Here is a 25,925-nt window from a genome sequence, read left to right as displayed (position 1 = left end):
GTGGCACCTGATCGGTACCTCCTAAGGGAAAATCTTCAACATACTGCACTGGGCATGAACACACCTGAAGTGGAATGGACATGTACAATCATTCAAAGAAGAACAGCTCTTTACTTTCAAACTGAACATATATGATAAGGCAGGGATTCTCAAATTGGGGGTTGCGACACCTCAGGAGGGTCACAAGGTTATTACATGGAGGAGGTCATGAGCTGTCAGCCTCCAGCATTTATAATAGTGTTAAATACATAAAAACAGTGTTTTTAATTTATAAGGGGGGATCACACTCAGAAGCTTGCAATGTGAAAGGGGTCACCAGTACAAAAGTTTGAGAACCATGATGATAAGGAAATCAGTGAGAGACAATAAATACAGAACTCCACTATGTCATATTTAGAAAGTTGTGTTTTAGAAAAGAATTGTACTTTGAAGCATAGGAAGAGGAGACATAAGATGTGGGTTCTAATCCTGGATCTGCTACTACCTTCCTATATGACCTTTAGCAAGTCCCTTACATCTCTGTACCTCAGTTTTCCTGTTTGTAAGATGTGAATAACAACACTTCAAGCCACAAGGATGTGACAAAGCTTAATTCATTACATTTTTGTAAAGAGCTTTGAGATTCACAGAATGATGCTGTTATGCATGTGCAAATTATCATTTTATTACAGTATCATATTAACAACGCTATAGCTGAAGTTGAGATGAGACTGTTGTGCTAAATCCCTTCCATTATTTGCTTGTGCCACTCCAAAAGTTACCTTTTGGTCAGACACTTGTCATGCCTTGCCTTTATCCAAAAGTGAGACTTTTAGGAAAGTTTCACAAAAATCCAGTTAGCCATTTTTTAGTTATCCTATTGTGTAAAAAATAGTTTCCTGGTGTTAATTTTTCCATAAGCTTTCCGCCTTTAAACATGCTTGTATAATTAAAATATGGCTTTTGTTTTAAAACATCAAACTTGACACATACATAGTCCTGAAAGAGAAGTACCAACTTTGCCATGTTTGAAAGCATTTGGTTTTGAAATAACAAAGTTATTACATTTTAGAATAGCTAAGTGAGCATTTACTGCCTTAAAGATTCCAATATGCTCTGTGTCATGATTTTCAGATTGTAGCCATTAGTGAATCTACTGAACTGTGTGAAGGATAAGAGTAGAGGTGTGAAGTTAGACTTGCAGGCTATTTACTCCAGAGGGAATTCTGTGTCACTGCGCAAGTGCAGAATCAAACGTCCCCGCAGATCCCTCCCCCACAATAATTTATACTGACGGGGAGGTGAAGGCAAGTTGCAATTATACCTTTCACTCACCAGAGGCTGATGCAGCGCCGGAAGAGAGGGCAGCTGTCTCACAGGCCAGAGCAGGCAGCCGCGGGGAGGGAGGGGGCAGAAGCTGTCTTCCTCACAGTGCCCTGCCCATGAGGCCAGGTGAGGAGGCATGAGATATGGGGGGATGGAAAGAGTGGGGCACACGGGGCTGCTGGCGGGGGGTCACACAGACTGGGGTTCAGAATGGGTAGTGGAGTGGACAGACTGGGATGAAGGCACAGGAGCTAGAGGGTGACAACATTGAGCCAAGAGCTGAATGGGAGAGGGGGTTCAAGGCCACGTAGGACAGGGGGAGGCTGAGTGGGGGTTCTGTATTCATATACCTAAGAAGGAACCTATTTGTAAAAAAACCCAGCAACATTTCCTGAATCTTTTTTGTTGTCTGTATTGTTACAGACATACTTGCTCACCAGTATTTTGAAATAAACTACCAAAATAATTGAAAATGAAGTGATTATATTGTGTTATTTTGGCAAATAAAATATGCAGAATTTTGCACAATTTTAAAATATAATGTGCAGAATTTTTAATTTTTTGGCACAAATTTCCCCCAGGAATTTGAATGATCATATGGAAACCTTATATTGCCTCTAAACAGAGGCCGCTCTAGACATTTCGCCGCCCCAAGCAGGGCGGCATGCCGCGGGGGGTGCTCTGCCGGTCACCAGGAGGGCGGCAGGCGGCTCTGGTGGACCTCCCGCAGGTGTGCCTGCGGAGAGTCCGCTGGTCCCACGGTCTACTGGTCCCGCAGCTTTGGTGGACCTCCCGCAGGCACTCCTGCGGGACATCCACCGGAGCTGCGGGACCAGTGGACTCTCCGCAGGTATGCCGGCGAGAGGTCCACCGGAGCCGCCTGCTGCCCTCCCAGTGACCGACAGAGCGCCCCCTGCGGCATGCTGCCTCAAGCACGCGCTTGGCGTGCTGGGGCCTGGAGCTGCCCCTGCCTCTAAAGATCTTGGAACTATTACTTAGGTGAGCAATCAATAGCACCACCCTTTCTGCTGAAACAAAACCCCTATAAAATTTTTCAGTGTGTCATCTCTGAAAGAGTTTATAATGTTTTAAAACTAGCAGATAAAAATCAAATAATGATAAGTACATTCTTTGAGTGCATGCTGGGATGCATACATTATTGACATAAGAAGTTGCAACTAAAAGGCCAGTGGCTCGGGGCATGAAAAGAAATGGCCTAGTGATCTGAATAACCCTGATGTTGTCTGAAAACTGAGCAGGCTTATTATTTGGCTGGAGATGATCTGAAAATATCAAGTATTCTAGGCTTCATGCTATTCTGTGATGGTAATGGCATCTCTTGAAGATTTTGAGACTCAGTTTCCATTGTCATTTACATCTTTGCATGGTGGGTGTAAAATAGTACCAGATCAGAGTGGTGGCATTTTGAATTTACTTTATGCAGTCATGCCTGACAAAGCAAAGTGCCAGGCAGGTGAGAATCAGCCCTTTAATAATTAATTTAATGTGAAATATTTTAGATTTTGATTTCTTACCTCGTGGACTAACTTGTGGTTATGGTGTGGTATCACTGTGATGGTATATTAGTAATGCCTAAAACTGATTAGACTGGATTTGATAGATGACATGGGTTTGATTCCTGATCCTGTTTTCTCATTCCTACAATATAAGGGCACATGTATGATACACAATGTGGGACAAATTGCGGCTTTTCAGCCACTGAACAATCTGAGGGTCTCAGCTGGAATTCCTCCTTCAGGCAGAGGTAACTCTTCCAAGGGTGAATGGCAGCTGCAACACTTGTGCAAGAATGCAACACGTGCTGCTCTCTGGCCTTATCTACACTACCGCAGTATATCGATCTAAATTACACTACTTTAGTTACTGAATAATGTAACTGAAATCAATGAAACTAGATCCACCATGCTGTGTCGACAGGAGACACTCTCCCACTGACCAACTTTACTCTTCTCGGGGAGCTGGAGTCGACGGGAGAGTGCTTTGCCATTGACTTAGCAGGTTTTCACCAGACCTGCTAAATCGACACCGCTGCATCGATCGCACTAGTGCTGCTCTAGCGCTGCTCTAGCTGTAAGTATAGACAGGCCCTAGGTGTGGGGTTGAGCTCTACTAATCTGTGCATATAGCTGCTCCCTACCCACCTCAAGGAGAGTAGTGGCGTTGGTGACGCTAGACCCTTACAGTCTTTGTCCTTCCTGAGCCTGATTCTTCTTTTGTTAACGTGAAAATCATGAGAAATCGCTGATGTCAATGGAATTACAAAAGGTGTATGTGAGATGAGAATCTGGCCCATTTGGGCACAAGGGGTGCAGTTATGCCTGGCTGTTGCATAGGGGCAAATATATGTGTGTAAGAGAGAGAGTGAGAGAGACTCTTGATGACCTCTCTCGCATTTGTGCTGTCACACAGGGTTGGCACAATCTGTCCCTGTATGTACATCAGTGTTTTGGCTTTATATATCCATTAGATTATGAAGTTTTGTATGTGTGTTCTGAACAGCGCTAAATACATTATTGGTGCTTAGCAAGGAAATAATCTCCACAATATGATTACAGAAAAAACAACAGTTCCTTCCCACCTTACCGTCTTTTCTAAAAGTAGTATGTCACATTGCCCAGCACACAGCATGTGATCAGGTAGTGAAAGACCTCATGGAAATGAACACAGTTTACAGGGGCAGAGGTAAGGTTGCTGTGGGAACCTTAATTCTGAATTTCCTGAGTTTAGTGAGATTAAAATCTCAATCTCCACATTATATCAGCATCATTTTTGTGTGTGCACATATCACGTGGTCTAAGCCAGTGCATTGTTTCTAAATGCAAAGGTACATTTGTGTTTGTGAAAGGGCATCTTTTCACATTTTGGCAACTATGAGCCACTTAAATTAATTCTGATTGACAGTGTCAGATTTTTAGCCTCACCAACATAATAAAATCAAGTTTAAAAAACACTGAGAAAACAAACCAACCATCCAACCCTATCGTACATTATGTGCTCTGCAGTTTTGAGCCTCAGTAACAAGACAAAAGGAGATTGAGACTTTGTCACTCTCTAGATGTTAATAATCAAGAGAAGATCTGCAGACAAGCTCTCTGAGGGCTCTGTCTGTCTCGGCCAGGTAGATGCTGCAATACACAAAGGACTTCATACAGGGAGAAAGAAAGAGTGTTCATGGACAATGATGCAGCTTTCTTAATTAAGATTTTCATTACTGATACATATATTAAGGGTTTGCGGATGCAAGTGCCCAAGCACACTCATGTACAGGTAAATGTCTCTGATTCTGTCGTAAGGCACTAGGCGCACTTTTGCAAAATCATCAGGAACATTCACCAGCTAAGGCTCAAAATCTGCTCACCTGCCCTTTGCCACGAAGACAATGAAAAATAACAAATGATATTTCACTTGCCTATCAAAACAAAATTAACCTTCCCTAGGTGAGCAAACAAATGGAATTTTGCAAGACTGGATATTGAAACGGAGTCTGATCTCACTTACACCTGTTTTATGTTGGAATAACATCAGGGGCTTCAGTAGAATTATTCCTGATTTACATTGGAGCAATGTCAGTAAGATCTGAAACCAGGACTGTTAAATGTGCCCTCCTGTAAATGCTGAAGTGTGTGAAAAGTACCAGATATCCTACTGCTAGCGACACACAGGTTCCATAAAGCTAGATGTTGTGATGCATCCTTATACAAAAGCAAAAGAAGAAATCTTATAGTGCAGCTACAGTCCCTATATTATACCAGATATCTGAAAGCTGATCTTGCTCTTGCAGTAGTTTGCTTTGTAGTTACATTAATCATCCTGTATTGTGTGTAGACAGGGGAAGTGTATAAAGAGGTGCAGTTGGAATTTGAACCCAGATCCATATTTAAATTTTACAAATGGCCTCCATCTTTACAAGTGACTGAAAGAGAACTATGGACATGAACTGTATGGTGTTTGAAATCTGTATCTGGCTTCTATTTTGTGGGTTTGGCCTACTCCAGCATGGGAGGTTTTGCTTAAAGAATCAAGCTGTCTATCATCTGCTTAACAAGTCAAAAATTGAAAAATAGGAATCACAGGGCTGACATTGTTAATGCCATAAGAGATAGGAATCAGCTTGTTGAGATGGGTCAAAACCAGACATGCATGCGTCCTGTGGGTACCACCAGAAAAAATTGCCATTGGGTTGTCCTCAGAAAATTTGGTGTTGCTTGGTGGGCACTCTAATGATTTGAAAAGTATTCCCTGAGTATGAACTAAGTGCACACATGAGGGAGAAAAAAGAGAAAGAGAAGAAAGTGGAAGTGAACAGGAAACTGTGGAGAAGAAAACATTGTTTCTTCATATGCTGTGGATCTTTCATCTCTAAGATTCCTATTCCCAGCCTCTAAATAAAGCAACTGTGACAAAGTGTGGTTTGCAAATGGATAATCACTGGTGCCCATACAGATGTGTGCATCTGTTTGATTGTATATAGGCAGCCGGAAGGCAGATGGATTTTTGTTTTTAAAGCAAGAGGAGTAGAGAGGAAAAGGAAATTGCCGAAATACTCTTAAGAAGTAATTTTTAAACACGGTACCTTATGTAGGACACCCAGAATAAATTTGGAGGCTCTGTCTGGCACTTAGGTCTTTGAGTGGGTATGTGTACAAGTGCCAGTTTGAACACCCAGATGTGAGATCTGAAGCTCTGATAAAGGCAGTTATATCTGCAAATTGGGATTTTCATGGTAACTAGAACTCAGTGTTATTTGTCTTTACTGTTTTGCATCATGTCTACAGTATAAATTATACAGAGATAGGTATACAGTATGAAATTAGTCAGCACTGACTGCACTAAGCAGGGTTTTTTGGTCTGTAAAAATGTAACAGCAGCACTACCAATGTACTCAAGGTGGTAGTGTGGAATCTACTTGTGCAACGGTTGACTATATAGGTAGAGAACAACAACAGGCATCCCAGATTTAAGATAATTTCCCACTACAGCAAAGGCACTACCCTGAAAACTACAACATGGCCTGCAGTCAAACCACCTGGCGTTATGATCTCATCAGCTCTAACAAACGAGGCTTAATATTTGGATGGAAGATCTCTAGGTTGCTGCAAGCAGCACTGCCGGTGATTCAGCAAGTGGCCTTCTTCCATCTGAGTCTAGAAGAGAATGCACCAGTGTGGTATAAAGGAGGACTGAGAAATCAGATTTTTTCTCTCTTCTCCCTCCCGCTGTCTCTTTCTTTGCTTCCTTCCTTGGTTCCTTCCTAAATTTAAAATCTTTACTCACCCTGAATTTTCCAGATTCAGATCCAGATTCTGCAGCTGTAGCCTGTTATGTTTCTGTGTACCCTATAATCCAAATACCTTTAATAAATTTAATTACATTACTTGGATGAGAGATAACATACAGCATCATCTATGGAGCACCATCGGAGGGCACCTTATCTTAAATTGCTGTCCAGGCCACTCCTTAGGTTCAGTCTCGTTCAAGTTGAACAGATCCAGTTTTGGGCTCCACAACCTGGGGTTTCAGAGGAACAGTGACAGTCATCACAGTCTATAAAACTACATACACTGAAGAGTCTGTCTCTACTTTTCATCCTTACATTCCTAGTTAGCATTTGCCATTATCAATCATTAAACAGTTTGAAAATTTACACTTGAACTAACGATATAGCCAAAACCCTAGAGCATACATTGGTTCCCTCTTTTGAGTGGGTTTCTGCAAGGACTTCCTGGATAGATTATCAGAATCTAGTCTTACTAAGTTGCAATAGGTAGAAAATCAAGAGGTTCATCTTATTTTTTTCACAACATTCAGTTTTCTCATGTAATCCTGTTGCTTAAGTGCCTTCAGTGGTTACATCTTATGGTGGAAAATTCAATTTAAGGTCATGACCCTTGTGTATAAGGCCCTTCATTTCTGGAGTGCCTTCTTAGTCATATGATGTGATTTCTGTACACACACCAGTATAAAACCTCTACTCCGTTTCTAATTCGTTGCTTGTCTCACCATTTCCTGTCTTTGCAAATGCCAAGTTAAGAGAGTCTGCCCATGTGCTCCCTTTTCAGAGCGTTATTTCTTTTCAGAAGATATTCAGTAATTGGGAAAGGTACTCCTCATTTTCTATCCCAAAATGTTGTGTAGTATTACCATCCACCTTAAGCAGATGCTCCATTTCCCCTCCAAAGAGCTGAATTTCAGAGGTGGATGGAGTGATTCTCGTGGATAGTTTGTATATCAGTTTATTAAGCAACCTGGGATACTTCAGAAAGAAAACTGCTAGATACTGTAAGGTTTATTATATTATAGCCCTTTTGTCATGCAAATGCTCTTTCACTGATTCACAGTTAAGGAGAGTTGGCCTAGATGGTCATATCCTCCTGTCAGATGCTGGGAAAAGTGCTTGTGTATCTAAATGCTCAACAACTCTGATAAACAGAAAGATGCTTTCCAGCAGTTTTTTAATGTTGTGACCATTGCTACAGCTTTTGTTGGCTGTTACTGGTGCATTTGGTCTGCCTCATATTTCCGGAATTTGCTGAAAGTTAGTCTGTTACTAAATACACTGATTCTTAACCTGTAAATCACCCTATTCAGGAATTCTGTGCATTAAACTATATCTAATAATCCTTGGCACTTCCATGTTCATAGGACTCCAGATATTCTGATGATTGTTACAGCAGATGTTTCCTGTTAGGAAATCAATAGGGAAGAATGCTTATGGGAGAAAAAAGATCCACTGAAAGATATTATCTTGAAGAACGTCAGTCCTCTCAGCCATAAATAATTATGCCTTCACACATAAATCAGGCCCCAAATGAAATTAATAAGCAGCAGGTTTAAAACAAACAAAAGGAAGTATTTCTTCATACAACGCACAGTCAACCTGTGGAAGTCTTTGCCAGAGGATGTTGTGAAGGCCAAGGTTATAACAGGGTTCAAAAAAGAACTAGATAAATTCATGGAGGATAGGTCCAGCAATAGCTATTAGCCAGGAGGGGCAGGGATGGTGTCCCTAGTCTCTGTTTGCCAGAAGCTGGGAATGAACGACAGGGAATGGATCACTTGATGATTGCCTGTTCACTTCCTCTGAGTCACCTGGCATTGGCCACTTTGGTCTGACCCAGTATGGCCATTTTTATCTTCTTAAACTAAGAATTCACAGATATTAAAGGAAATTCTATTGGAATATAAGAAATGACATCAGAACATATGGTTCTGGTAAGGGATTTCTGACAAAGAAGGGTCTCTTTGTCTAAAAACCCTATATAATGACAGAAGTTGTGGAATTTAGTTGGAGAATGAAACTGCGCATCTCACCAGTCGCAGTGAGGAAGAGACACAGAGCCAGCTCTTTACCTTACATCACAGGTGGTAACGTATCTATTCTTTCTGTATTCTGTATAGTGACAAATTAATTTCTGATTGATAATCTTTGATTAAATAATTCACACTGACCCTGTTTTTTGACAATCTCGAATAATCATTAACTCCAGACATGCAACAGTGAGGACTTCTGTTCTCAGGTCAAGAAAGATTGGGTGACCCTTGTGAGAGGCAATGTGGTCTAGTGGACTAGGAACCAGTAACTCCTGATTTTTAGTGCTGTCTCTATCATTGACTTTCTGTGTTGCACCGAGCAAGTCACTTATGCTATGCCTCAGTTTCCTCGCCTGTAAAATGGGATAATGATACTAACAAACTTCACAGGAGTGTTGAGAGTGATAGTTAGTTGACATTTGTACAACACTCTATGCTACAGCATGCTGACTATAGGATAATTAATTGATGAGCAAGTTCCAACAGCATGGAACACACATATGGATATCAGAGACTATTTTAGTATCATCTGTCTGATATAATGAATAGTCATGCTCAGACACTGACAACTAGCAGACTGGAACACTGCCAATTGTGTTTTGACACACATATCATTGATCATCTGATTGATGATTCTCATATCTATGATGAGGTCAACAGATTGCCCCTCAGCTTCCTTTAGGTCATCATTCCTCTACTAGAGAGGACTTCATGAAGCTGTGGAATAAATGGCTTTTTCGGAGCAGGACATTCAAAAAGATATATGGGTCATTAACGCCTTTCAGCATAACAACACCCCATCTCAGCTCTGCCCATTGTCCCAACAGAACTGAAATGTCGACACCCTGAATAATTTAGCTTCCAGAAAGAAAGAAAGAATTTAACAAATTAAAAATTATACAGGCTTACAAACTTATATATGTCCCTGAAATAGAGAGAGATGAGAGGGTGTTGGTGGGAGGGGAATGAAAGGAACCTCAGTGTGTGCAACAAACTCCGCTTACAGACTCAGCAAAGTGTGCAACTCTAGTGTTGCAGATTAGGAAACTGAGGCTGAGAGAGGAGAAATGACTTGCTCATCATCACTTGGTAAGTCACTGACAGAGTGGGATTTGAAGCACAGAGCTAGTTTATATAACAGAACTATAACAATTATGAAATAGTGAACTACAATAAATGCTGATGCCATGTGGTCCCCAGTTGGTTTCCATGAATGGCTGCTGATGCAGAAAGGATTAACATAAATGTTCACATGTGAAGCCTTTGAGCATCATTCATACTTTCTATCGATACTCTGAAGTTCTGCAGTGAGAATAACAGGATTTGTTAGGGGCGATTATGAACCACCCCTGTTGGACAAATACATGATGGCAAAGGGCTGGTGGGACTTTCATCAATTTCCCTACTCGGTCAAATAAATGTCACATTAGACGCAAGCCATACTTCATTTTTTAAGGCCTCTGCACCCCTTGATGTACAAGCCTGGCACCGCCACTAACATAAATAGGAGCTCTACCCATATGCATAGACTCCTACCTATATGTAGCAAATACATCAGAGTGAAAGTGGAGCAGGACATTTTTGTAATTTATGAGTATGGGACACCTTATAATGAAAGAGAAAGAGGAAAGGAAAGAAATAAGCATGATAGGCAAATTCATCTGCATAGGAGTTGGCACTGTCATACCACTTTGTGCAATAATCATATCATATCTCTGGCTATAATTATTCCTATGGGAAAAACTGTTTCATTTTTCCTTCAGCAACATGGCAAATGTTGTGAGTCAACTTTAAATCTCAAAGTCACATGTTGTAATGTTTCATACCAACCAAACAACACTCCGTAGGGTGCGAGAATGTTTCAGCACACATCTGAAGAAATTAAGAATTTCCACTCCCTTTTTAGCTCTACTCTGAAAAATATTCCCAGAAACAAACAAAAAAATAACTTGTGTATAAACTTGCAGATGTAAATGCTTTCAGCAAATTAAAAAAGAGCTGCTTATTACATTGTTTTTCTTCCAAACAGTTCTTTAACAATCAATTGTTTTTCCACTGAACAAGTACTGGACATGTGTTTAGGCTGCAAAAATAGAACACATCTTAAAACCCCCACTGTTTGGATCTGGAGTTTTTGGCCTAAATGTTCAACACCCAGTAATTTTTCATTCCCATTTAAGATACCTAAAGGCCCATTTTCAGAGGTGTCGACTTCAGTTGAAGTCAATGGGAACTGCAGATTCTCAATGCCTCTGCAAATCAGGTTCAAGGGGTCTCAAATCTGGCACTCATAAACTGAGGCGCAAAAAGTTAGTGGAGACTTTTGAAAATTTTGTACTTAGTTCCGGCCTATCTCTAATGACCTGTTACAGTTATGACCAGGGGCGGCTCCAGGCACCAGCACGCCAAGCGCGTGCCTGGAGCAGCAAGCCACGGGAGGCGCTCTGTCGGTCGCTGCGAGGGCGGCAGGCAGGTTGCCTTCAGCGGCATGCCTGCGGAGAGTCCGCTGGTCCCGTGGCTTCGGCAGACCTCCCACAGGCGTGCCACTGAATCCGTGGGACCGGAGACCTGCCGCAGGTAAGCTGCCGAAGCCAGCCTGCCTGCCGTGCTTGGGGCGACAAAATACCTAGAGCCGTCCCTGATTATGACTGGTTGGCAATGCTATGGTTCCTTATATATTGTATTAAGTCATCTTACTGTTTTCCAGAATCACTCGATTTCACAATGCCAATGTATTATGAAATATTAGGAAAATGTAAACTTGTTTGTTTAAAAAAACACCATATCCTAGAACTTGGCAACATTTGTAAAAAGCAAACCTCAAACCATGAGAGAATTTTACATTTTTGCTGCCCCAGATCTCAAAAAACAATTCCCTAAATTAAAGCAATATTTTTTTCAACAACAACAACAAAAAATCATTGAGCTGACAACTTACATATCAGTGACCAAGCCCAAATGAAAAGCCATGCATAATATAGGTTTGCAAAGGAAACCACTGATAGATTTTTTTTTAACTCTAGCATTGTTGGGCAGAAACAACCCATAACTGTTGATAGTGGGGGCCCCCACAATTTAAAGTAGTAGTTTTTCAAATTTTTGGAGCAGAGCCACCCCTTTGAGTTACAATTTTTGTTAGGACCCCTCAAAGCCAGAAAACAAAGGTGAGTCGGGGTAGAAGTGGCATTCCCTCCCCAGTCCTGCTGGGCTGAAGCCCAAGCTGTCTGGCATCGTCACTCCTTCCCCGCACCCCGAATGTTCCTCCACACCCTCTAGGGGGTGTGCCCCAAAGTCTGAAAACCTCTGATTTAAAGGTTCTGGTGGTATGCAGCGGGGCATATGAACCCCGGCAGAAATCTGGAGGAGCACGTGACCCCATGTGTGCCACCACATGTTGCCTCTGTTGTTGGGGCATGCTAAAGAAACTATATTACATACCCTAAGACTTAGTGAAAACTATGCTGATGGTCAGTCATACACATTGGTGTCAATATAAGCAGTGAGGGTTCACACACTGCTGCCACCTTTGCAGTTGCAGGAGTTCCAGGTCATGAAGTTGTATCCCAGCAAGCACAGGTTGAAATGCTAATGAAATATTTTCTGCACCTGTTCCAGTCCTGGATGATGTGGAATACAAGCTGCTTTGTGCTGAATGAGAGCTCTGGGATGGGATAATACCCATTAGGAAATCATGGCAGGCTTCCCCCATATCTAACAGGAAACCTCCATCCCTTGCCTCCCTAATTCAATTTAGAAATGTACAAACCACTTCTGCACATGCTCCCTATTCTCCCCATCACACAGTGGAAAAAGACGGTTACTCACCTTTGTAACTGTTGTTCTTTGAGATGTGTTGCTCATATCCATTCCAGTTAGGTGTGTGCATCGTGTGCATGTTCGTTGGAAGATTTTTTACCCTAGCAACACTCGGTGGGTCAGCTGGGCGCCCCCTGGAGTGGCGCCGCTATGGCACCAGATATATACCCCTGCCGACCCAGCCACCCCTCAGTTCCTTCTTGCCGGCTACTCTGACAGTGGGGAAGGAGGGTGGGTTTGGAATGGATATGAGCAACACATCTCGAAGAACAACAGTTCAAAGTGAAGTATCATTTTTCTTCTCGAGTGATTGCTCTGATCATAATCCAGTTAGTTGATATCCCAGACTTACTAGGCAGTTGGGTCAGAAGAACTCCTGAGCCAAAGGCTGCATCATCTCTAGACTGTTGAACCAGAGCATAATGAGAAGCAAAGGTGTGGACTGAGGACCAGGTAGCTGAGCGACATATTTCCTGGATTGGTACATGAGCCAGGAAGGCAGCAGATGAAGCCTGAGCCCTGGTAGAATGTGCGGTGAGATGACCCGAGGGAGCATGAGCCAAGTCATAGCACGTGCGGATGCACACCGTCACCCACGAGGAGATCCTCTGGGAGGAGACAGGTAGGCCCTTCATCTGGTCAGCCACTGCAATGAAGAGTTGAGGGGATTTCCGGAAGGGCTTCGTCCGATCGATATAAAATGCGAGCGCCCTACGGACATCTAGGGAATGTAACTGTTGTTCCTGTCGAGATGAATGCGGTTTTGAGAAGAAGACCGGGAGAAAGATGACCTGATTGGTATGGAAGGCCGATACCACTTTAGGGAGGAACGCTAGATGTGGTCGCAACTGTACTTTATCCTTGTGAAAGACAGTATACGGTGGGTCCACCATGAGAGCCCGAAGCTCGGAGACTCGTCTGGCTGATGTAATGGCTACGAGGAAAATTGTCTTCCAGGACAGGTATAGCAGTGAGCAAGTTGCCAACGGCTCGAATGGTGGAAGCATAAGTCTGTTTAGGACTAGGCTGAGGTCCCAGGTAGGGGCGGGGCGGTGTACTTGGGGGTATAGGCGCTCCAGACCCTTGAGAATTCTAATAACTATCAGGTGCAAGAACATGGAGCGGCCATTCTCTCCTGGGTGGAATGTGGAGATGGCCGCCAAGTGCACCCTCAAAGAAGATACTGCCAGGCTCTGCTGCTTAAGAGACCAAAGGCAGTCCAGGATGGTAGGGATAGAGACCTCAGAGGGAGTAACATTCAGCGCTGCGCACCAGCAGGAGAAACGTTTCCACTTGGCCAGATAAGTTGACCAAGTGGAAGGCTTCCTGCTACCCAGGAGTATTTGTTGTACCGGAGCAGAGCAGCGCAACTCTGACTGGTTCAGCCACGCAGCAGCCATGCTGTGAGCTGAAGGGCCTGCAGGTCTGGGTGGCGAAGACTGCCGTGGTCCTGGGTTATGAAGTCTGGGTGGAGTGGCAGGGTAATTGGGCTGGTTATTGACAGGTCGAGCAGCGTGGTGTACCAGTGTTGTCTGGGCCATGCTGGTGCAATCATAATTAGGTACGCTCTGTCCCTGAGGAGTTTTAGCAGGACCTTGTGAACCAGCGGGAACGGTGGGAAGGCATAAAGCAACCGGTGCTTCCACGACATTAGGAATGCGTCCGAGATCAACCCCGGTGAAAGACCCTGGAAGGAGCAGAACATCTGGCATTTCCTGTTCACCCGGGAGGTGAACAGGTCTATGTGGGGAAATCCCCACTTTTGGAAAACCGAATGAATAACGTCCGGCCATGTCGACCATTCGTGACACAGGAAGGATCTGCTCAGTCGATCCGCCAGAGTGTTCCGAACCCCTGGGAGAAAAGGACGCCACCAGGTCTATCAAGTGGGCTATGCAGAAGTCCCAGAGTTGAATGGTCTCCTGACAAAGGAGGGAAGATCGAGTCCTTCCCTGCTTGTTTATGTAATACATGGCCGTTGTGTTGTCTGTGAACACTGAGACACGATGGCCGTGTAAATGTTGCTGAAACACCTGGCACGCCAGGCAGACTGCTCTCAGCTCTTGGACATTTATGTGAAGCGCCAGCTCCTATTGTCAGGGATAGAGAGGGTTGGCTGGGGTGGAACGGTAGCCCCGCATACACCAGGGAGGGGGTCAGCCACCAGTCTAGGGAGGCTAGAATGCTCGGGGGAATGGTGACTATTGTGTCTATTGGGTCTCTGCCCAGACGGTATATCGAGTTGAGCCAAGTTTGGAGAGGACGGAGGCAGAGCCTGGTGTATTTGGTCACAAATGTGCAGGGAGTCGTGTGACCTAGGAGACCGAGACAAGTGCGAGCCAAGGTCGTCGGGAAGTTCTGTAGACCTCGGATGATTGTTGTCATTGCCTGGAACCGCGGCTGTGGTAAGTAGGCCTTGGCTAGACTGGAGTCCAGGGTAGCTCCTATGAAGTCTAACCTCTGTGTGGGAACCAAAGTGGATTTTTCTGTATTGATCATCAGGCCTAGACATGCAAATAGGTCCCTGACAACACCCACACGTTGTGTGACTTGTGTCTCGGAGGTTCCTCTGATGAGCCAATCGTCCAGATATGGGAATACGTGTATCTGACGTCGGCGGAGCTATGTGGCGGCTACGGCCATACACGTCGTAAACACCCTTGGGGCAGTGGAAAGGCCAAAGGGGAGAACCGTAAAGTGGAAGTGCTGATGGTTGGCTACAAAGTGAAGATATCTCCTGTGTGGAGGAAAAATGGCGACGTGAAAGTACGCGTCCTTCATACCAGTCTCCAGGATCCAACGACAGGATAATGGTCCCCATGGAGACCATGCGGAACTTCAACTTTATCATAAACTTGTTGAGTCCTCGCAGGTCTAGGATAGGCCTGAGGCTGCCCTTTGACTTGAGGATCAGGAAATAACGGGAATAAAACCCCTTGCCCTTTCCATCTTTTGGCACCTCCTCTACTGCTCCCATGGCAAGGAGCTTCCTCACCTCTTGCAGGAGGAATTGCTCATGAGAGGGGTCCCTGAATAGGGACTGGGTTGGAGGGTGGGAAGGCGGGGTTGAAAAAAATTGGAGGTGGTATCTGTGTTTCACCGTGCGTAGGACCCAGAGGTCTGAGGTTATCTGGGACCACGCCGGGAGGAAGTAGGAAAGACAGCTGGAGAAGCGGGGGGGGGATGGATCCTGGTCTGAAACTGGTACGCCGTCCTCGGGCGTACCTTCAAAAGGCAGAGTTAGGTCCCGCTGGTGGTTTGAAGGGACCTTGGTTTTGGCCCCCTTGGGGTCCTGACTGGTGTCTATGCCCACCCCGCCCATGCCGTCTGCCAAAGTCTTGTCTATTTTGGGGCATAAAGTACGGGCAGTGAGTCTGGGGACGGAAAGGCCTGCGTTGGGTCACGGGTGTATGCATGCCTAAAGAACACATGATGACTTGATTGTCCTTCAGGCTCTGCAGTCTAGGGTCGGTCTTTTCTGAGAAGAGAACTTTACCATCGAAGGGTAAATCTTGGATGGTATACTGCAGTTCCAGTGGGAGATTGGAAACCTGTAGCCAGGAGATGCGTCTCATGGTGACACCCGAGGCCAGGGTCCTGGCTGCTGAGTTGGCCGCATCTAGCGAAGCCTGGAGAGAAGTTCTGGCTACCTTTTTCCCTTCCTCCAAGAACATAGGGAATTCCTGGTGGGAGGTTTGGGGAAGTAGCTCTGTGAACCTACCCACCTCCGCCCAGGTGTTATAATAATAGCGACTCAGTAGGGCTTGCTGATTCGTCACCTGGAGCTGTAGGGTGCCTGCTGAATAAACTTTGTGGTCGAGTAGGTCCATTCGCCTAGCCTCTTTTGACTTCGGGGCTGGCGCCTGTTGGCCATGGTGCTCCCTCTCATTGAAGGATTGAACAACTAGTGAGCAGGGTGGACATACAGATACTCGTACCCCCTAGAGGGTACCATGTATTTATGCTCGACTCCCTTTGCTGCAGGAGAAATGGAGGCTAGGGATTGCCATAAGGTGTCGGCATTGGCTTGGATGGTCCTGATAAAGGGTAGGGCCACTCTGGTGGGGGTATCTGCTGACAGAATGCTCACTACAGGGTCCTCGACCTCCGGGACCTCCTCCACCTGGAGGTTCATGTTGAGTGCTACCCTCCTGAGGAGGTCCTGAGGGGCTCTGAGGTCGATTGGAGGAGGACCCGAGGAGGACGTTCCTGCCACTGCCTCATCCAGAGAGGAGGAGGAGGAAATGCCGAGGACGAATGGGTCCTGTGTGGCCTCCTGGTCTTGGGCCGTCTCCTGCTCCAGCGGCACTGGGGAGACCGATGGGTGAACTAGCGCTTCCTCCATTCCGGCCGGAGGAGGACAGGTAGCTGTAGCCTCTGGTGCCCAGTGCTCTGATGGAGCCAAGCAGGACGGGACTGTTGGAGTGCCTTGGGCTTGGTGGTATGCCCAAGGTGTCCAAAAGGACCACTGATGTGGGCCTTGGTCCTGGGTCTGGGCTTCTTGAAAAACTCCGGCAGGCACATCTGAATCGCGGTCTTGAGCATAGTAGCTGTCCACGTGGGATGACACCGAAGTGTGTCTAGATGGCCATGGAGGAGCGGAGAAGCCCTGGGCAGAGGTTCCAGCAGACCTTATTTCACTGTGTATCGGAGACTGGTGCCAGGAAGCATATCGGTACCAGGAGTGAGATCGGGACCTGCGACCAGAGCGGTGCTGGGAGGTCGACCGAGATCTCGAAGCTCAGCGTCATGATCGGCTATGGGAGACACGGTGCCTGGAGCGGTGCCGAGAGCTGGAATGGTGCCGAGATTAGTGGGCCAGTGAATGGGATGCCGACCTGTGTCGCAAGTTCGACCGGTACGGAGGAGGGGAACGGTGCCGGGACTGTGAGCGGCATCGGGAGCGGGAGTGCCATCTGGACCTGGAACGTCTGCGGGACCATGATCGTGAGCGGTGCTGGTCCACTGTGCCGACAGAGGATGATCTTATCAAGGCCGGTTTGCCTATTGATTGTATTACCCGCACTGGCGGTGCCGGGGGTGGAGGCAGTGTCGAGTCTGTCACGGCTATGAGGTCCCTTGCCGCTGAGAACGTCTCCGGTGTGGATGGTATAGTCAGCTCTACCGCAGCCCGTGCCGGCGAGCTCACAGGCTCGATGGCCCTTGTGGGACTGGAATCGACGGTGCCGATGCTGTCGGTGCCACGGCAGGTGCTGGTGATGGGTGATCCAACTTAGACATGCTCTCTGGCTGCGGTGCGGGCGGCACAGAGGTAGCAGGAGTCTTAGCCTTTCTCGACCTCAGGGAGAGGGAGCGGCGTGGAGCCGACTTCGGTGCTGGTGACAGCCAGTACTGAGAGGCTTTGACAGTACCGGCGCGGTCCGGTGCCGAGGAGGCGCTTCTGCTACTTGACTGGCCAGCACTTGGTGCCGAAGGTGGAGGGGAGAGAGCCGCCTCCATGAGGAGCTATTTAAGTCTGATGTCCCGCTCCTTTTTTGTTCGTGGCTTGAAAGCCTTGCAGATGGGGCACTTAGCTGTTAGGTACGATTCTCCGAGGCACTTCAGACAGGAGTCGTGTGGATCTCCTGTCGGCATCGGCTTGTGACAGGCCGAGCACGGTTTGAAACCCAGTGAGCTGGGCATGGGCCCTGGCACTGGGTGCCGGGAAGGGGTTAACCCCCGAACCCCTCTATCTATAGTGGACTAACTATGCTATAAACAAATATGCTAATTATAACTATATAAAAAGGATTATAACTATACACACGATAAAGAATCAGAAAACTACGAGTAGCTAGGGAAGTGGAGATCAGCTAAGCCGCGCTCCACGGTTCCAACGACCGACACGGGCGGTACGAAGGAACTGAAGGGTGGCTGGGTCAGCAGGGGTATATATCCGGTGCCATAGCAGCACCACTCCAGGGGGCGCCCAGCCGACCCGCCAAGTGTTGCTAGGGTAAAAAGTCTTCCAACAAACGTGCATGTGGCATGCGCACACCTAACTGGAATGGATACAAGCAATCACTCCAAGAAGAATGAACCATTCTGAGTCTCACAAACTGATTCTGTTCAGAAGTTTGGGACAATTGGGTAGAACAAGTATACACACTGAATACCGAGCCTTGCAGCCAGAGAGACCTAGAAAATACTTCACAGGGGCTTCAGATTTGCTTGAATGGGCCATGAATAAAACACATGACTCTTGTCACTGAAAGGTACAAAATGCTGAGTACTTACATGAGACACAGAAAAGGTTCCCTCAGGAGAAGAGCACAAACTGATCGCCAAGGAGCTGAGGGGAAAACAGGAAAAACAGCATGAAGAAATAAAGCATGTATAAATAAGCTAAATGACACCAAAATAAAAAGGAGACCCAGGAGCCGCAGGGATTCTTGCAATTCCTGCAGAAAAAATAAATTTTTCACTTGACGGATCACATAAACTTTGCAAACTCAGAAATTATCAGAACCAGAGGACTGGATAGCTCAGGGAATTGGTAACAGGCTAGGGAGCCTTTCATCCCTAGGATGCTAGTCTGAATCCATTTCAAATCAGCAGAGATTAAGTGATGTTACCATCTAGTGGCTATTCAGTTGCTTGTGTGAAATAAGATGGTGGTCCCTGTGGACAGGTGTTCTTTTCACAAAGCCCACTACCATAATTGGCACTAATTGGCCTCCTTGTCAGTAGTCTCAGGAGAGAGGTTAAGGATTAAATTGACCACAGAGAGTGAACTCCTCTTCTTGGCCCTAGATACAGTTCCTACAGGTCAGAAGTGAGACCCATTATGGGGGCAGAGTGCTGAGGAAGCTTACACTACAACTGCTTGTTTTGTGGATAAGTAGTGGCATGTCAGTCTCTTCTGTCTTTGGCCTAAAATTGATGTGTTACCTACAGCCTTAGTAGAAAAGAGACCTCTGCTTCAAGAGAGAATGTTTGGGGGAACTATTGTCTTCTGGTAGTCTAAGTACTTAGCATAACACAGAGTCTCATAGACGTTAAGGTCGGAAGGGACCATTATGATCATCTAGTCTGACCTCCTGCACAATACAGGCCACAGAATCTTACCCATCCACTTCTATAACAAACTGCTAACCTATGTCTGAGTTACTGAAGTCTTCAAATTGTAGTTTGAAGACCTCAAGCTGCAGAGAATCCTCCAGCAAGTGATCCGTGCCCCATGCTGCAGAGGAAGGCAAAAAACCTCCAGGGCCTCTGCCAGTCTTCCCTGGAGGAAAATTCCTTCCCGAACCCAAACATGGTGATCAGCTAAACCCTGAGCATGTGGGCAAGACTCACCAGCCATACACCCAGGAAAGAATTCTCTGCAGTAACTCAGATCCCATCCCATCTAACATCCCATCACAGAGCACTGGGCATACTTACTTGCTGAATTGCCAATTTAATTGCCAGAATTAGGCTATCCCATCATACCATCCCCTCCATAAACTTATCAAGCTTACTCTTAAAGCCAGATATGTCTTTTGCCCCCACTACTCCCCTTGGAAGGCTGTTCCAGAACTTCACTCCTCTGGATTTACCTACGTATGTTATGGATTATCTGAGCTATACTGTAAACCTACTGTCCAGGACACATTAACATGGAATGAATTAATGAACAAGATGAGTCAAACCCTGCTACTCTGAATTGTTCCAAATGGCTGATCTGTTCCTATTTGAGATTGAAAGCAAAGGTTTATACAAAAGATTGATGTTCTGAAGTATCATTTCATGGAAGTGGAGATGTGGGATCTGGGACGGAGTTAGGGTGTGGGACGTGGTTCTGGCCTAGGACAGTGAGTTCAGGGTGCAGTCTCCATCCGGGCAGTGCTTACCTCAGGCAGCTCCCAGTCGGCGGCACAGCATGGCTAAGCAGGCTTCCTGCCTACCCTGGCTCCACACTGCTCCTGGAAGTGCTGGCATGTCTGGCACTTGGCGGAGGGGCCAGGCAGCTCTGCGCGATCCCTGCACCCGCAGGCCCTACACCCACAGTCCCATTAGCCACTGTTCCCAGCCAATGGGAGCTGCAGAGCTGATGCTGGGGCAGCGTGCAGAAGCTTCCCTGATCGCCCCTGCACCTAGGGGCTGCAGGGACATGCTAGCTGCTCCCAGGGAACCATGCAGAGCCAGGGTAGGCGGGGAGCCTGCCTTAGCCCCACTGCACCACTGACTGGACTTTTAATGGTCTGGTTAGCAGTGCTGACTGGAGCCATCAGGGTCCTTTTTCCATCAGGCATTCTGGTCGAAAACCGGACGCCTGGCAACCCTATGTGTAAGGAGGAGTGGGGCAGCAGATTCTGGGCCAGGGAGAATAATGGGGGGGGGGGAGGAGGTGATGGAGGACAATAAAGCACGCAGGCAAGCAGTCTTTGCCCACATGCTCAGGGTTTAACTGATCGCCATATTTGGGGTCGGGAAGGAATTTTCCTCCAGGGAAGATTGGCAGAGGCCCTGTAGGTTTTTCGCCTTCCTCTGCAGCATGGGGCACGGGTCACTTGCTGGAGGATTCTCTGCACCTTGAGGTCTTCAAACTACAATTTGAGGACTTCAATAACTCAGACATAGATTAGGGGTTTGTTACAGGAGTGGGTGGGTGAGGTTCTGTGGCCTGCATTGTACAGGAGGTCAGACTAGATGATCATTATGGGCCCTTCTGACCTTAAAGTCTATGAGTCTAAGTGGGAAGGAATAGCTAGAGAGAATTCCAGGGTAGAGAAGAATCACTGGAACTGTAGGCCAGCTAGCAAGATGCATACAGCTTCAGTTGGGGCGGCCATCCCGGGAATGGCAACATGCTGGCTGGCATAGGCATCAAGAACAAAGCGACCTCAGGAGCATGAGTTTTGTTACCGACAAAGGGTTGCAATTCAAGCTATAACTCGCAGACACTGATTTTTGTTCCCATGGGAAATTCCAAAACCATTTCAGGTTTGGGTTTTTTTAATTGAAATTTCCTGCAAAAATGTTTTATTTTGTTTTTCAATGAAAAAAACTGAAAACCAAAACATATTTGGTTTTCTAAAATGGTTTTTGACATGAAAATTTGTGCTTTTGGTAAACCTATTTTCAAAACCAATTTTTTTAAAATTGAAAGCCGATTAATTTTTTTAGTAAAAATTTTCATTTTTGAGAGAAAAACCCCACTTTTTATTTCAATTACTGTTTGATGAAAAAATGTTGACAGCTCTAGTTTTGATGCAATCCTTTCATCAAACATATTGGTATGATAGTAGGGGAGTTTTAAAAGGGTCAAGTGGAACCTCCCAGCGGCAGAATAAAATGCTGGGAAATGGACACAGTAGAAACTTATTTGCAGCTACATCTTGTAAGAGCAACTGCCACTTGCAAGGAACACTTTCCCTACCGTGAATTGTCCACCTTGTAACAGCAACATAGCCGCCGCATAAGAGCAATATTTGTGACATTGTGACATTACATTCGAAGGTGGAGATTGGGGGGCATATAGTGGCATTGCTCCCCTCCAAACTGTGTCTTTCCACTCCCCTCCTCACCCTGGCCCTTCTGTGCAGGTCCAGGGCATACAGCCCAGTCCATTTGCCCTACCTGACAGAGCCTGCCTGTGTGGACCGCATGTGCAGAGGGGAAGGTCTGGAAGAGAAGGTTTTTGCTGTGGGGGAGGGAGGAGCTGGGATCGGGGAAACAGCAGTGGTGCAGCTGGAAAGTTTCCTACTCCTGTCCTCAGCATCTGGCTTGCAAGCAGTGGGGTGGGGGCGGGGTGTTGCTATTTTGCAGTGGGGAGTATCAGGGACACTGAACTATGCCCTCCATCGCAATTGCTGGTGGCGGGGTGTGGGTGTGCTGTTTTGCAGCAGGGGCTTGTGTCATAAACAGATAGCTAAGGGTTAATGTTTCTTTTACCTGTAAAGGGTTAACAAAGGGAACCAAACACCTGACAAGAGGACCAATCAGGAAACAGGATTTTTCAAAGCTCAAGGGAGGGAATTTGTGGGTGTTCTTTGTCCTTGAGGTTTTGTCTCTCTGTTGCTCTCAGCTATGAGGATCTATCTCCAGCTTCTAAATCTTCTGTTTCCCAGTTGTAAGTACAAAGGTAGCAAAACATTAGGCTTTATAGTTTTGTTTGTATTTACATGTGTGTAGTTGCAGGAATGGTAAATTGTATTTCTTTTGAATACAGCTATTTATTCATATTTTCTTTAAGCAATTGACCCTGTATTGTCACTTTGATAAAGAGATTATTTTTTTGTCTTTTCTTTCTTTTTATATAAAGCTTCTTTTTTAAACTTTGTTGACTTTTCTTTTTCTAGTTAAGGCAGGATAGAATCTCTGTGCAGGATTACTCTCTCTTCAAGGAAGACTGGAGGGGGGAAAAGAAGGAGGGGGAAGGTAAATTCCTCATCTGTTTGTGTTTCAAGATGATAGCAGGCGAATCTCCAGTATACCCAGGGCGGGGAAATCTGGGAGAAGTCAAAGAGCAGGAAGGGAAGTGGGTTATTTCCCTTTGTTGTGAGACTCAGGGCATCTGAGTCTTGGGGGTTCCCCAGGGAAGGTTTTGGGGAGACCAGAGTGAGACAGGCACTGATTCCTGTCTGGTGGCAGCAATATCAGATCTAAGCTGGTAATTAAGCTTGGAGGTTTCATGCAGGCACCCACTTTTTGGACTCTAAGATTCAGAATTGGGACGTATGCTTATGATAGCTTGGGAGATCCCCCTCCCAGTGCACTGATCTGTCCCTTCCCCCTCTCCCATCTCCACCGTCTGTGATTGGAGCCGCCACTCCCTGTCCATTCCTCCTCCTCCTCCTTGCGGACTGGGCATCAACACAGAGAGAATTGAGACCACAGGAGATACAGTCTCCCTGCTTTCCATTTCTGTGTCCAGTACTGCAATAGCCCCAGCACCTGGGAGCAGTAATTCTACCTAAAGTCCTGCCCAGCCCCTGCAGCCCTGGGATGGAGCATCCTCAGTGTAGACAGAATCTTCGGAGCATTTGGTTGACAAATTCTAAAAAGACCTCACTGAATAGATGTGAACTGAAAGTGTCATAACTTGGTTAAAGTTGGGTAGATTTTCACAGGAGTGACAACAGGCACATCCCTACTTACATTTCAAGTCTCTGATCCAAGCTTAGAGGCATTCGAGTTTCTCAATGAAACCACTGTAAGAATCTTTTAACATGGTAATTTTTTAATAATGTATTTTTCCCTAATCTTTTTCTGAGAAATAGCTGAACTGTTTCTGCTGAAATTTTCAGGAGGGGGGAAAAATCAGCTGGAGGCAGACGCAGCGTAAAAAATATCAGCCCAAATTCTTAAAGTTTGGCAGTTATAAGGAATTGAAAACAGGGTGTTATAATGGGAAGTACCAGCCAATCTTAAATATAGGTGTCGCTACTTGCATCATTTACAGTAACAACTTTAATGCCAAAAAATGCCAATTATAGGACTGAGCCCTTAGTTTATAAAGTTAAGTACTGAACATTGACTTAATTGGGAAGTGAGGGCTCTCACCATTTTGCAGAACATATTCATCGGCTTTTGCAGAATTAGGCCACAGAGAGCATATACAAAAATCACGTTAACTATTGAAAGGCAGTCAGTTCTGGGGTGGCACTCAACAACTGTTTAACAGTGCATAGCAACACTACAGAAATATGAAGTGGAAGAAGTGAGGAAGAGCACTATATCCAATGAAAACTGTAGGGAAATTTTAGATGAGTAATTACACTAGGCCTAAATTGGAATTTGGCAAGTCACCAGGGCTAACATTCTGCCAAAAGTGCCATAAAATCTTTAATGATCACAAGTGGTCCAGGCGCTGATTTTAAGTCATGTGCAAAATATAAAAATAAAATTTTCCATGTGAAGTATTGAAAAAACAGGATGTATCTGAGGAAACCGTGATTCACTCAATGTTAGATAAATATAGAAAACATATGAGATGTGGGCCAAACTCTACTCTCTTACCCCTTTGCAACCTCATTGACTTCACTGAAACTAAGAGCAGAATTTAACCTATTAAAATGATAGAGTGTAACTTTTTATTATATGGCACTTTGAGACACACTTTGTCACTAGAGACATACAACCTAATTACATTGCATTAGCACAGCTGATTTCTCCATGAAACACTATTATATAACATGTAAAAAAATAAAATCTATGAAAATTGACCATTTACTTTCCAGTACTCCATGTTATAAGTGGAATAATCCTCTGACTCATATGCCACTGTTATCCTTCTCTTTCTGATGTCATGTGTTTTCAACCCAAAATTAATATATGTGGTGGGTGTGTACAAGATGACCAACTAATCTTCTACTTCTCCAGTTCCTAAGACTATTTAACAGTTCCCAAGGAAAAGCCACTACTACTAACCGTAGCAGAATTTCACTTTTTACCACCCTCATCCTCACTGAAGCTTATGTAAGAGGATTTTCCATAAGGGCCCACAGTGATGGTGGTGGTCGAGGGGATAAAATTCAATTCCTAACTCACCAGCAAGATGTGGGTCATGCCACTAATGCCTCTATGGCCACTACTTCAAGGCAGTGTTGTCCAGTAAATAGTCTGGACACCATGTTCTAGTCTTAGCTGTGCCACTAACTTCCAGTGGCCAGATTCTGCCACCTTTACTCACACTGAGTAGTACTTTCCTCTAACGTTGTTTCTTGATTAGCCCTATTTAAATCATAGGACTACTTGTGGTCTGAGTTACTACTCCATAGGAGTAAGGATGGCAGAATCTGGCCCAAAGACTAAAATTTTCAAAAGCACTTAGGTGATTTAGGTGTCCAAGTCCCATTTTCAAAAATGACTCGGGAATCTAGGAACCTACTTATAATTGAAAATCAACAAGACTTTGGGCTTGTTTCCACAGCAGGGTAATTTGCCCTATACAGGTGTGATTTCTAAAGTGCAATAATATGTTGGAAATTAATTGGTCGGTGTAGACTTGTTGGTGCTGGTGCACGCTAAAGTTTCCCAAGTGTGCTTTAACTTAGAAACATGCTAGGCAACTTTTAGTGTGCATCAGCAGGGTCTACACAGACCAATCAATGTGTAACACATTAGTGTGTTTTAGAAATCACAACCCCACAGTGCACATTGCTGCTTCATGCAGACAAGCCCACAGGATCCTAAGTGCACAAGTCACTTCTGCAAATGGGACGCAGGCTCCTAAGTGACTGAATGAGCTTTTGAAAATGTTTATCATATGTGGCTTGGATAGAGGTATTTCATCTTTCTGTAACTGTTTCCCAATCTGTCAAACAGAAATAATGCTGATTATCTTTGCAAAGTGCTTTGAGATCTTAACAAATAAAATGTACTACAGAGGTGCTGACTATTATTAGTTCAAAGCATGGACTGGAACAGAGGGTGCAACTCCTGAACATCCATTACACAGGGAAGACGGGCACTGGATTCATGTAATCATGAATTAACTGGACATGCTCCTACCTACGATTGCCCTCTCCAAGGGCCTATGTGGA

At 45.3% G+C, this 25,925-nt stretch overlaps 1 protein-coding gene across 14 annotated transcripts in view; it reads right to left on the bottom strand.

Moving 5' to 3' along the window:
- The window catches only part of ZBTB20 (zinc finger and BTB domain containing 20), a 644,993-nt gene that overhangs the window by 161,077 nt on the left and 457,991 nt on the right, over nucleotides 1-25,925 (bottom strand). For all 14 annotated transcript variants that reach the window (XM_075072201.1, XM_075072197.1, XM_075072200.1 and 11 more), the window contains one exon: nucleotides 18,691-18,745. The gene's annotated coding sequence lies outside the window, so the exon portion shown is untranslated. The remainder of the gene's footprint in view (nucleotides 1-18,690; nucleotides 18,746-25,925) is intronic.

The sequence above is a fragment of the Chelonoidis abingdonii genome, chromosome 1, assembly GCF_003597395.2.
Source record: "Chelonoidis abingdonii isolate Lonesome George chromosome 1, CheloAbing_2.0, whole genome shotgun sequence".
In the NCBI taxonomy this organism is placed as follows: domain Eukaryota; kingdom Metazoa; phylum Chordata; order Testudines; family Testudinidae; genus Chelonoidis; species Chelonoidis abingdonii.
This window is presented reverse-complemented; position numbering and strand designations above follow the sequence as displayed.